This window comes from Canis lupus, chromosome 1 (genome assembly GCF_003254725.2).
Source record: "Canis lupus dingo isolate Sandy chromosome 1, ASM325472v2, whole genome shotgun sequence".
Lineage (NCBI taxonomy): Eukaryota > Metazoa > Chordata > Mammalia > Carnivora > Canidae > Canis > Canis lupus.
The window spans coordinates 67,134,516-67,148,634 of record NC_064243.1 but is presented as its reverse complement, the minus strand read 5'-3'; the positions used below and the strand labels follow the sequence as shown (position 1 = coordinate 67,148,634).

The 14,119-nt window shown below is 44.4% G+C and overlaps 1 protein-coding gene and 1 long non-coding RNA gene across 10 annotated transcripts in view; one reads left to right on the top strand and one right to left on the bottom strand.

The window, feature by feature from the left end:
• The window catches only part of PTPRK (protein tyrosine phosphatase receptor type K), a 548,248-nt gene that overhangs the window by 39,201 nt on the left and 494,928 nt on the right, over positions 1-14,119 (top strand). The window lies entirely within an intron of this gene.
• Positions 1-14,119, bottom strand: part of LOC112644551 (uncharacterized) — a 53,290-nt gene that overhangs the window by 24,543 nt on the left and 14,628 nt on the right. The window lies entirely within an intron of this gene.

Below are 14,119 nucleotides of genomic sequence, written 5' to 3'. Positions count from 1 at the left end.
TCTCCCAGGGTGTTCCTGTTTTTGTCTTCTGATGTACCCACTTTATTTCTTTTATTTTTAAGATTTTATTTATTTATTTATTTATTTATTTATTTATTTATTTATTTGAGAGAGACCTTGTACAAGTGAGCATGGTCGGGGAGGGAGAGGAGGAAAGGGAGAAGCAGGGAGGCCGATGCGAGACTCGATCCCAGGACCCTGGGGTCACGTGAGCCGAAGGCCGACACTTAACCGACAGCCACCCGGGCGCCCCTGAATGTATACACTATATAAACCAGTCTTTGTTTCCAGTCTTCCTTCTCCATCACCTTCCCCTTGGTGACCAAACACTCACAGTCACAAGTTTCTTTAGCTCTGCACCCATTTCAGGGTACCTTAAGCAATCCATTGGTGCTGGAAACAAATCTACTATCGTGCGGTTTGATGTATGAAGAGAGAGAGAGAGAGCGAGCTGGGCCCCAGGGCCATTGAATAGATTTATTTTCAGTCTTACTTACAGGCTGAGGTTCGGCGTACGGCCCGGGCTATTTGACTCAGAGCTCCACCTCTTCTTCAGGCTGGAAAGTACAGCTGACGGTCGAACAACACAGGGGCTAAGGCCACTGACCCCCCAGTGCCATTGAAAATCCACATCTCACTCTTGACCCCCCAGAAACTTTGCTAGCAGTTGACCAGGAGCCTTCCCAGCAACCGAAAGTACCCATATTTTATCATAGGCATTACACACCGTGTTCTTACAGTTAGAGCAAAGAAGATGCTATTAAGACAATTACAAGAAGGAAGGAATGCCCTTCGGGTACTGTACTGTGTTTATTGAAAAAGAAAATCCAGGTAAAAGTGGACCATGCATAGTTAAAACCTGTGCTGTTCAAGGGCATTTGTACTGTTCCGCATGATCCAGCACAGGCCCTGTCCGGGCTCCGTCCGTCCGTCCATCTGTCTTCTTGTTTGAGGAAAGCAGGAACGTGCTTCCTGCCACTCGGGGTGAAGTGTTAAGAGCAAGCAAGCCACAACATTAAAGAAACCCTGTGAATTGCTGATTTGTGTTAATGCCTAAAATCCATATAAGCAGGATTTACGTATTCATTTATTTTTATTCATTTTATTTATTTATTTATTTATTTATTTATTTATTTATGAACGAATCGATGAGAACAAGTTAAAATCTGAGAAGAAAATACACAGCAGCCAGATGGTCCATTTTAGAACCCCTCTTGAGTGAGTTAACAAGCCTTTATTGAGTGCTTGACTTCTGGAAAATAGGATGCTGTATGTACTGGAAGAGAGAAAATACCCGTAAGACCCCCATTCCTTCAAGCACGTAAATCTCGTTGTTGGAGGCCCTTGAAATGCATATTTATAAAAAAATTCTTGGTAGAAATTGAGGACTACCTCTAAGTTAACAATATTGCAATTTATTAATTCATTTATTTTAAAAGGTTTTGTTTGAGGGATCCCTGGGTGGCGCAGCGGTTTGGCGCCTGCCTTTGGCCCAGGGCGCGATCCTGGAGACCCGGGATCGAATCCCACATCGGGCTCCCGGTGCATGGAGCCTGCTTCTCCTTCTGCCTACTATGTCTCTGCCTCTCTCTCTCTCTCTCTCTCTCTCTCTGTGACTATCATAAATATAAATAAATAAATAAATAAATAAATAAATAAATAAATAAATAAATAAATAAATAAAAGGTTTTGTTTGAGAGAGAGAGGGAGAGCATGAGTGGGGGAGGCCAAGGGAGAAGAACCTCATGCCAGTGTGAACTTCGAAGCCCAGGGCTGCCTCGTTGAACAGAAACACCCTGCAAGCATGGTCTTCTAATTTTGATGCGTAAAGTCCTAACAGCAGTTTTAAGATAAATATGGGAGTCAAATAGACTTCCATTTCTAATTCCAGTTTCAGAAAGCAGAAGATTTATTTAAAAGGCCGAATTAGGTGATCCCTGGGTGGCTCAGCGGTTTAGCACCTGCCTTTGGCCCAAGGCGTGATCCTGGAGTCCCGGGATCGAGTCCCATGTCGGGCTCCCAGCATGGAGCCTGCTTCTCTCTCTGCTTCTCTCTCTCTCGGTCATAAATAAATAAATAAATAAATAAACAAATAAATAAATACATACATACATACATAAATAAATAAATATGGCCGAATTAACTATCCTATTTTTGAAGTAATTTTGAAGTGTATTTTCATCTCCTCCATGGTCTTTAACTTTGTTCTACCGTTAAGATTAAACATAGAGCCAGTTACTTAGCTCACCTGTTCACCGCCGTGGGCCTACACCTCCTTTACCAGGGGCTCTGCCCGGATTCAGGATGTGAGACCCGTTAACCTTTTTAAAAATTGGCAGTTTTGCCCACCAGATGCTTTGCTTCTCGGTCGCTTTATAGCGTTCGATGCGTCCAACGTGCGGCCACCACCCAGACCGACCCGTACAGGTGGTAGGACATTGGGCCCGACGCGCCTTTTAAGCGGTGGCCTCATCCATGATCCCCCTGGTTCTCCAGCGCGTGGGCAGTACGTGTTGCGAGGGTGGGGTGTCAAGGCCCCCCACTATCAACAAAGCATTTCACACCTTTCTCCCTGCCCGCCTGTGCCCTCGCCCGTGCCCTCGCCCTTGACCTTATTCAGTAAGTCGCCCTCAGGTGCCTGACACATTCTGATCCCGTCACGGCTCTGCGGTTCACCTGCTGTAGACGGCGAGGTTGTTGGGGTGCCTGGGGAGCCCCGGCACGCAGAGTGTCTGCCTTTGCCCCGGGCTGGACCCCTGGGGCCTGGGATCGGGCCTCATGGCCAGCTCCGTGCTCGGCTCAGACTCCACTTGTCCCTCTCCCCACGGTGTGCTTGTGCTCTCTCCCCCTTCCCCCCTCTCTCTCCCCCCTCTCTCCCCCCTCCCCCTCCCTGTCTCTTGTCCCCCTCTCCCCCCTCTGTCCCTACTGTCTTCCCTTCTCTCTCCCCACCTTACCCCTCTCTCTGCCCCCTCTTCCCCCTCTCTCTCCTCCTCTCTTCCCCCTCTCTGCCCTCTCCCCTGTCTCTCCACCCTCCCCCCTCCTTTCTCCCCTTTGTCCCCCTTCTGTCCTCCCTCTGTCTCCTACCTCCCCCCTTTCTCCCCCTTCTCTATCCCTCCTCTGTCCCCCCTCTCTCCCCCCTCTCTCCTCTCTCTCCTCTCTCTCCCTCCAATAAGGAAATAAAAGCCTTAAGAAGAATGAAGGGGACAGGATGGACGGAGGAGGACAGGAGAGGTAGAAAGGGGCGGTCTGTAGGCCGGCTGACTGTCGGGGCGCAGGGGAAGACGTGGAGTAAGAGGCCTGAGCGCGGGCGGGAGGCCGGGGAGCGTGGCGGGCGGGGGACCCTGCAGAAGGCTGCCCTCACCTGCGGGAGGGGGTGCGGCACCGAGGGAGACGCCCTGCAGAACTGGGGGTCCAGGGCGCGGGTGGACCCGGAGGTCAGGGGGGAGCCCGGCCACGGCTCCTGGGTGTCAGCCTTGGCCCATGGGTGGAGACCTGGGCAGAGTGAGGCCCGACGGCAGTGCCCCTGTGCCCCCCATGCCCCCTCCCCTGTGCCCCCCGTGCCCCCCTGTGTGCCCCCTCCCCCATGCCCTCTGTGCCCCCTGTGCCCCCCTGTGCCCCCGTGCCCTCCTGTGGTTCCCCGTCCCCCCATGCCCTCCCATGCCCCCTGTGCCCCCTGAGTCCTCCTGTGACCCCTTGTGCCCTCCCATGCCCCCGTGCACCCCCCGTGCCTCCCCAGGAGGCCACGGGGAACTGACAGGTGCAGAGAGCCACTGATAGTGGTTGTGGTCCCAGGTGGCCTCCTGCGGCTTTCTCAGGCGGGGCCTTCTAGAATACTCCAGTGTAGGAACAAGTTTATGCGAGACTCTATTGAAACCTCAAGACAGAAAGCAGGAGCTCTAAGTAGGAAATAACCCCCGTGATGTGGAGGGTCGGGGAGCCCCGGACTGGGGGGGATGCCCCGGATGCCCCCCCAGCAGCTCCCTGCGCGGGGCACGTCAGGCTGAGGCTCCAGGGGAGGGCGCAGCGCCGAGTGGCCTGGGCAGCATCGGGGGTTGCAGTGAGCGGGCCGGGAGGCCGTGCGGGAGCTGCCCTCAGCAGATGGTGGGGGGGCAGGTAGGCTGAGGTGGGAGCCTCCGGGACCCTCCAGCCATGCATCTCGGACTCTTTTTTTTTTGTTTAGATCTTGTGTATTTATTCACTGGAGACCGAGAGAGGCAGAGGCGCGGGGAGAGGGAGAAGCGGGGGGCCCGATGCAGGGCTCGATCCCGGGCCCCAGGTCACGGGGTCACGGCCTGGGCCGCCGCCCACCCTGGAGCCCCAGGCACCTGTAGGGAGCTGAAAGCAGGGCTCCATCCCGGGTCATGGGGTCATGGCCTGGGCCACCGCCCACCCTGGAGCCGGGGGCACCTGCAGGGAGCCGCATGCAGGCTCGATCCCAGGCCCCAGGTCACGGCCCGACTCTGAGCCCCAGGCCTCGCCTCCTGCCGCGGCTGCCGACCCGGGCACCGTGTGCAAACACCAGCTGCATGCCCTCGTTCCCGGGTTCAAGCAGTGGCAGGCCCGCACCTCTCCCAGCTCGTGAACAGCGTGGGCACGAGGCTAGGAGCTGGGTTCCGGGGTCGGGGTCCCACCTGGACACCCCCCGCCCCTGCCTCCAGGCCCTCTGGGCGGTGGCACCTGCGGTGACCTCCGGGGCAGGTGGCGCCCGGACACAAGCCGGGCCTGGTGTCGCAGGCCCATGAAGAGGCGGGAGCTTCAGTGTCCTCGCCTCCACTTGGTCTTCATGGGACAAGAATTGTCAGCGGCTCCCTGGGGTCCCTGACTACGTCCTGGTGTGTCAGGCTCACGTCACACGGGAGTTTTTCATTTCTGAGTGCTGTGTGAACGACTAGGGGACAGTAGCCTTGTCTTTGGTGCTTTCAAATAATATTAGTTGATTGGTGGTGGTGACTTCTCTTGGAAGTTTCGCTTTGAGATTTTAATTTATAGCTTGTAGCAAAGAGATGGCAACTTTATGGTAAATGTTGAATACAACCGTGAAAATAACATTATTACCTTCTCTCCCTGGCTACATCTGCTAGAGACTCCTAAGTGTAACTGTGTGCATTTTCTTTAACAGAATTTGTTAGCTTCTTTTCTGAAATAAAATCGGCTTGCTTTATTAGTCATAAGTATGTTACTTTTCCTAAAACTTAAGTTGGGGTAGTTTCACACCAAAATGGGTAAACATTTTTATTCTTCTTGGCTTCGTTGCTCTGACTTCTTCATAAAATTTGGAAATCACATTTTAACTTTTCATTGCCTTTTTTATTAAGTGTTTGGAATGCTAAGCACATGGAAGCATCTTGATTTTTACTAGGTTGTGGTAACAGCCTAGTCAAATTTGATTTTTTTCAGTCTCCAGATTGATTTTTTAAAACCGTTTAGAAAGAACCCATACTTGTTGATGCCATTTATCATCTTGTAGGTTTTAATGTCATATTGTCCAAGTTCCTCAGTAATTATTTGCAGGTTTCCAGGACTTAAATAAATAGTAAGCCATAAACCTGAAAAATATACAGTAATTTGTGGAATCAAACCAAAATAAAATTATACCTTCTTACCCGTGAGTGAAAAGCTACATTATTTAAAGACCACCAAATTATAGGAGAAAGAGGGTTGAAAACCAAAACCTAAATCTACATATTTTAGACACTTATTCAACTAAACTTGCTTTATTAAAATCACTTTAAGATGCTCCAGTGAATTATTTATACATATTTTATCCAAAGATTCACCCCTAGCTGCCAATACTGCTGACATAGGTTCAGTTGAGTTGACCTCGAGCTAAAAGGATGCTTCCCAGTGCACGGGACATGCTGAACAGATTCGTGACCATGATACTGTGTGACGTGTTTTTGAGGGTGTGTTTATATGATCCCAATAAAAACTACATCCCTTCTTGGTAGGAGAGGAGAAGGTGCTGGTGCACAGAAGGATTGCCGTGGGGAGGTGAGGTTCTGGAGCAGCAGAATGAGATCTGCACTATGACTGTCCTCTTTTGGGGATTACAGAACGAAATAACAAATGAGACGTAGCAGAAAACTTTGATTTTTGCATTTTTGCAAAATCATTTCTGCATTTTTGAAGAAAAGGACTTGGTCTATCAGAACCAGTGCTGATTTTTTTGAGGAATGAATGCGATGTTGATCGAATGACTTTGATGCCATCACGAGATACGGAACACCACTACCTGACGCCAGCCTTTATACTAGGATGCGGCTGCAAACTCTCTCTCGCATTAGGAAGTGCAATCCGCCTCCTCTCTAAAATAGGTTTAAACTGTTGTCCTCATCAGTAAAATACAATTGACTCTCAATCAAAGTGGTATTCCAGCTCGGTCCCCTCCGTTGATGCTTCAGATCTTTTAAAGACGGTATCCCGCAGGGGTGCCCCGAAGTGTACCTCAAGCTCACCGTGTTTAAAAGCAGTTGTATTATTTGCTCTCAAGCTCGCTTGATTATAATCCTCCCTGGTTGCACGTACCCAACTGATCCTTCTCCCTCTTTCCTTTCCTGCACCAGCTCCTGCACTGTCTCCTTAAAGTCCCGCTTGCCTGTCTCTGGCTCCCTCCTGTTCCAGTGATGCTTTGATTGAGACCCTCGGGCTAGGGTCAGTGGTCAGTGCAGGAGGCTCCCTACTGGGTCGCCTGCCTGGGCTGCAGGAGTGACCTCTAATCCATCCACCTCGCGCTGGGCTCTCAAAGTGGTTGATCTGAAACAAAAATCTGATCATGTGAGCCCTGCCTGACATGTTTGCTGCCTCCCGGCTGCCCACAGAACACAGCTTTCCTTCTTAAACGGTTTCCATGCACAAGACACTCTTCAAATATATTATCTCGTATAATCCTTGCAGCAAGTAAGTGAGGCGCTTACCACCTCTTATTATCTCCATTTTTCAAATGTGGAAATAGACACGGAGAGATTGTGTGCCTGGCCTGGGTCACGAGGCCGCAGGACGACAGTGGGGCCTGATGCTGGGTCCCCTTTGTAGACACTGTGCGCTGGTGCTTCTGACTCAGCTTCCCCTAAAGGCAAGGCTTGAAAGTCAAACCGACCAGAGAGGATGCGCTCGTTCTGTATCATCACCTGCCCACGTGTGGGGTCGCCTTGCCACGTTCTGGAAAGGAGTCCGTTTTAAGTTTTACAGCATAAGGTTAACGTGGAAAGGCGAGGAACCGATCTTGGCCTGGGCGCTGGACTGTCATAAGCACTAGTGGCTCTTAAGTTGTTAGTGCCTCGTGTGGCTTCAGTTTTAGTTGAGTCACTTTTAAATGTTTTTTGCAGCACTCAGACATGATCTTTTTCTTGAGCACTGTCTTTTCTTGCCGCTGTATCATGGACGGTTTGGGGCATACACTTCGCTACAGAGAAAAATATAATGACGCTGAGCCATTGGGATGAAGATATTTCACTTCTTGCTTCTGCCTGAGGCAATCCTGAGTTGTAAGCTGTTGCAGAAGTTGAGAAAACTTTAAAATTTTTATGGATGGAGCCATCGAAAGCTTTCTGTCTAAAAGTTAAGTTTCGTTTGAGAAAGGGAACATATAAATCCAAATGCGTAGCCTCATTTTGCTAACTCTCTACCCTTCTTTCAACCCATGGTTTATTCTGAGCATTTATCCTATTTTCTGAGGTCATTCATTTTCCTTCTAGTGTCAGATAGGTTGGAAAATAGTTTTATCCATTGAAACATGTATTGTTTCTTGATCATGGTTGAAACTTTGGTGAATAAATTAAAATGGGTAAATTTCTAAATGCATCTTCCATGTGAGAAGCCTTCATCTCTTTGATAATGGCCATCACGTCCCCCTACGTCACCGCTCCTTTAAATAAATATTCAGGTTCCACCCAGAACATGACTTTCACTTATTTCACCATTATGATCCCACTTGGAATTAGAAGACCCATGTATATAAGCAGGTATCGTTTTGTGTCCTAGAAAATCAGTGGCGGTTATTTTAAATAGAACCATCTTAGGGGCTGAATTGTGTCCCCTCAAAATTCATGTGTTTGGAGTCCTAACTCCCAGTATGTCAGAATGTGACCATATTGGGAGATGGGGCCTTTGAAGAGATACTTAAAGACAATGAGGTCATATGTTGGGTCCTCACCTCATATGACTGGTGTCCTTATTAGGAGAGATTAGGGCACAGAGATGGTGAGGAGGTTGCCATCTGCAAGTGAAGGAGAGAGGCCTCAGGAGGAACCAAACCTGCTGACACCTTGATCTTAGACTTCTGGCTTCCAGAATTGTGAGAAAATACATTTCAGTTGTTTCAGCCATCCAGTCTGTGGTATTTTGTTATGACAGCTGCAGCAAATTAAGATAGTCTGTAAACTTCGTGCCTTAATTCCTCAAACCTGAGATAGTGATTATTTAACCTTGATTTGTAGCCTTGGTAGATTAAGTAAAAGGGATGATTTATGGGCAGACTGAAAATTGATAGTATCCAAAACATGTTAGTTTTTTTTTTCTTTTAAGGTTTTATTTTTAAGTAATGTCTACACCAAATGTGGGGCTTGATGCCACAACCCTCAGATCAAGAGTCACCTGCTCCCCTGGCTGAGCCGGCCACATGCCTTCCTGTTAGCTGTTGTGGGTGTTTCTTCTCTACTTTTACTATAGAAGGGAATGTTCATTCTAAAGTAAAAGCAATGAAAGTTTAAAAACACAGCTTTTGAACAGAAGTGGTAGCTTTACAGGATAGGTTTTGTATACGGATGAGAAAGAAATTTTGATGATTTGAGTCTTGAGAACATTTGCCTGAGTAAATGGTCTGTATAGCCTGAGAGACTTTAGGACCATGCCAGTTGAGGAGTTCTAAAAGTTCTAAAGTTCCCTAAAGAGTACTTGAAAGATAGGGAGTAATAGATGTGTCGTTTAGTATTTATGAACATCTGATTTCTAATCACGAACTGATGCCATCTTGGATTCTGTGATGCCACAAGTTAGGAAAAATTTTCATTTTGAATTAATAAGAGTAAACATTGATTTGGGAAAGAATCACCAATTGATGCCAAATTGGGGGCAGGAGAAGTTTGAGGGAGAGCAAAATATTTACATGCTCCTAAAGCATCTCCTTATAGGTTTTTTGTTCATTGCAAAGACAAAAATAGTGCCTATAGTGGAGAAATGGAACATCAAAATGACATTAAAGAGGGGCAGATGTGTGATCTGGGTTTGCTGCCATGAGAGAAATGTAAAATCACTTTTGTAGCATTCTGACAAACACATTATCTGAATGGAATCATGAGGAAGTGTCAGGTAAAGCCCAATAGAGGAGTATTCTAAAAAAAATACCTGGCTTTTCTCCTGGTATTTTGGCAATGTCATGAAAAGACAAAATGGCAATGTCATGAAAGACAGAGAAAGGTTGAGGAGTTGTGCTGGATATAAGAAGATTCTGAGAAGTGCCAGTTAAATGCAATTCATGACTCTTGATCGAATCCTAGACTGGGAAATCCAGTTAAAAAGGACATACTTGAGCTAGTTGACAGTGGGATATGGGCTATGAATTCTGTTGTAACCGGCAATTTTTTTTTTTCTGTAAAGGACCAAATAGTAAATTTTTTTAGGCTTTGTAGGCCATCTTGGCTCTCTTGTACCAACTCTCCAATTTTGTTATTGTTCACATTGTTGCCGTGGCAACACACAAAGAATGGGCATGGTTGTGTTCCAGCAAAATTGTCTTCACAGAATCAGTTGGCAAGCCAGGGGTTGACCCTTAGGGTTGCTGAACCCTGCACTATATAATCATATTGTGTCAATGTTAAAGTTTCCAAGTTTGCTAACAGCGTCAAGGTTATGTAAGAGAATGTTCTTGTAGTTTGGAAATACATACCACGGAAACACTGGAGGATTAAGGGCATGTTGTTGTATGCTACCTACTATCAAATTGTTTAGGAAACACACATAAGTTGGATAGGATTATAGAATAAATGTTAAAACATTTGGAAAGATAAAGAGAAAATAAATGTGATGGCGTGTTGAAAATTGGTTAGTAAAGGACTAACCAATAATACAAAGAACAGGATACAAATAATTCTTTGTATTATTCTTGCGACTTCTCTGTAAGTTTGAGATATTTTCAAAATAAAAAAGATAAAAGCAAATTAAAAGAGTTCCCTCTGCTTAAAGTGGGTAGGGAAGCAAGAGACAAAACTAACGATCAACATACATGCGCACACACACACCTCTTCCCAGTGTTGCACCATCTGTGACATACTGAACCATGTGAATAAACAGAAGCTACAAAACTAGGCTTCTGGGGACTGACTATTCATTTAAAAGGCAGAATTCATGAGAGAGATGAAAACAAAGTACAGAATTAGGAACAAAGGCTCAGCAGAACCTCATTTGGCCTTTGAGCTCTCTTGAAGGACAAAGCCGTGGGGAGAAAGCAAAATGTGGATGTGTTGGTGATATTTTTGCTGTTTTCCTTACCTTCCTCTCAATCCTTTCCTCCCTCAATACCCCCCTTTCTCTTTTTCTTCCTCTTTCTCTCCTTTTGTTTCTCTCATTGGCCTTTTTAAAATCTTCTCTCTCTCTTCCTCTACTTTTTACTTCCCTCTCCTAAGATAGGTAGTAGTACGTGGATTTGCTTCTGGTATATTCTTACTAAACACCAACTGAGTTAAAATCATTGTAGAGAAACCATAATCAGCACAGCTATGTTCGAATCATTGAAAGCCTAGCTCTAAAACCTCAATAAGAAATATCCAGGGTTCATTCCACACATACTCACATATACCTGCTGAACCTTTAGCTTATGATTAAAAATAGGAAAGAATATGATTCACCTTCCATTAGCTTGGTCCATTTCTCAGATAGGCCATTTTCTACTTATTGATTGGCCTGATTTTTGGGGAGTGTGTGTGGTTCAGGAGGGCTTTTTTTTTCTATTCAATGCTTTTCTGATTTCTGTTTTCACTTATTTGTAATTGTTTCCCTTTAAGGCATCTCTTTGCTCCAATAATATAGCCCCTATTACAGCTGCTACTCCAATTGCACCTTAACCCAAACTTAACAGCTTTCTTTTTTTTTTGCATGTAAAACAGTGTTATTTTATTTTTTAATGGTGTACAATGTGATGATGTTAATATACATTGTAAAATGGTTATCATGATCAAGTTAGTTGCCATATACATCATCTCACATAGTTATCATTGTTGTGTATGTATGATGGTAACATTTAAGATCTACTCTCTTAGCATGGATTTCAGGTGACCAGTGCAGTATTATTAACTATAGTCACCATGTTGTACATTAGATCCATAGAACTTCTTTTTCATCTTGTAATTGAAAGTTTGTTGATAAACAGCAAAGAAATTGATCAGTAATCAAAAAACAAAACAAAAGAAAAAAACCAAAACCAAAACAAAAACAAAAAACCTCCCAACAAACACAAGTCCAGGATCAGATGGCTTCACAAGGCAAATTTTTACCAAACATTTAAAGAAGTTAACACCTATTCTTCTCAGACTATTCTAAAAAAATAGAAAAGGAAGGAAAACTTTCAAATTTATTCTTTGAGGCCAGCATTATCCTGATACCAAAACCAGATAAAGATACTACTAAAAAATTAGAGAACTACAGGTCAATGTCCCTGAAAAATATAGATGCAAAAAATCCTCAACAAAATATTAGCAAACTGAATCCAACAATCCATTTAAAAGAAACATTCACCACAATCAAGTGGGATTTATTCCTGGGTTGCAAGAGTGGTTCACTATTTGCAAATCAATCATCATGATACATCACATCAATAAGAAGGTAAGAACCATATGATCATTTCAGTAGATGCAGAAAAAGCATTTGACAAAGCACAACATCCATTCATTATAAAAACTCTCAACAAAGCAGGTTTAGAGGAAACATACCTCAACATAATAAAGGCCATATATGAAAATAACATAGCTAACATCATCCTCAGTGATGAAAAACAGTTTTTCCCCTCAGGACAGGTAAAGACAAGGATGTCCACTCTCACTACTTTTATTTAACATAGTACTGGAAGTCCTCGCCACAGCAATCAGACAACAAAAAGAAATAAAAGGCATCCAAATCAGTAAGGAAGAAGTAAAACTTTCATTATTTCTGATGACATGATACTATGTAAGAAAACCTGAAAGACCACCAAATAACTGCTGGAACTGATAAATGAATTCAGTAAAGTTTCAGGATACAAAATCAAAGTATAGAAATCTGTTGCATTTCTATACATCAATAATGAAGTGGCAGTAAGAGAAATTAAGCAATCTATCCTATTTACAACTGTGCCAAAAATAATAAGACCCCTAGGAACAAACCTAATCAAATTGGTGAAAGGCCTATACTCTGAAAACTATAAAACATTGATGAAAGAGATCGAAGATAACAGAAAGAATTGGAAAAATATTCCATGCTTACGGGTTGGAAGAACAAATATTGTTAAAATGTTCATACTACCCAAAGCAATCTACACATTTAACACAATCCCTATCAAAATACCAACAGCATTTTTCTCAAAACTAAAACAATTCTAAAATTTGTATAGAACAAAGACCCTGAATAGCCAAAGCAATGGAGCAAAGCTAGAGGTTCTCACAGTTCTGGGCTTCAAGTTATATTAAAAAATCATAGTAATCAAAACAGTATGGAATCGGCCCAAAAATAGACACATAGATCGATGGAACAGAATAGAAAACCCAGAAATAAATCCACAACTATATATTCAATTAATCTTCGACAAAGCAAGAAAGAATATCCAGTGGGAAAAGATAATCTCTTAAACAAATGGTGTTGAGAAAACTGGACAGCAATATGCAAAAGAAAGAAGCTGGACCACTTTCTTATAGCATATATGAAAATAAATTTAAAATGGATTAAAGACCTAAATGTGAGACCTGAAACCATAAAAATCCTACAAGAGAATCCTACATAGGCAGTAATATTGGCTCTAGCTGGGAAGCCTGGGTGGCTCAGTGGTTGAGCATCTGCCTTTGGCCCAGGGCGTGATCCTGGAGTACCAGGATTGAGTCCCATGTCGGGCTCCCTGCATGGAGCCTGTTTCTCTGTCTGCCCGCCCCCCTCTCTCTCTGTGTCTCATGAGTAAATAAATAAGAATCTTAAAAAAAAATATTGGTTCTAGCAATTTTTTTCTAGCTATGTATCCTGAGGAAAGGGAAACAAAAGCAAAAATAAACTATCGGGACCACATCAACATAAGAAAGCCCCTGTACAGTGAAGGAAACTAAAAGACAACATACAGAATGGGAGAAAACATTTGCAAATGACATGTCTGTTAAAGAGTATCTAAAATATATAAAGAACTCAACACTCAAAAAACCAAATAATCCAATTAAATGGGTGGAAGACATGAATAGACATGTCTCCAGAGAAGACATCCAGATGGCCAACAGACACATGAAAAGATGCTCAATATCACTTACCAGGGAAATACAAATCAAACTTATCGCCTCACGCCTGTCAGAATGGCTAAAGTCAACCACACAGGAAACAGGAGGCATTGGTTGGTGAGGATGTGGAGAAAGGGGAATGCTCTTGCCCCGTTGGTGGGGATGCAAACTGGTGCAACCACTGTGGAAAACAGTGTGGAGGTTCTTCAAAAAGTTGAAACTAGAACTACCCTACAATCCAGGAATTACACCACTGGGTATGTACCCCCAAAATACCAAAGCACGAACTCAAAGGGATGCATGCACCGCTATGTTTACTGCAGCATTATTTACAACAGCCAAATTATGGAAGCAGCCCAAGTGTCCACGGATGGGTGAATGGATAAAGATGTGGTTGTATATACAATGGAATATTATTCAACCATAAAATAGAATGAAATCTTGGCATCTGCAAGAGAGTGCAAAGCTAAGCGAAATAAGTCAGAGAAAGACAAATACCATATGATCTCACTCATTTGTGGAATTAAAAAAAACAAACAAACAAAGGATAAAAAAGAGAGAGACAAACCAAGAAACAAACTCTTAAGTATAGAGCAGAAAGCGATGGCTACCAGGGGGGAGGTGGGTGGGGGAATGGGTGAAGTAGGTGAAGGCGACTGAGGAGGGCACTGGTGATGAGC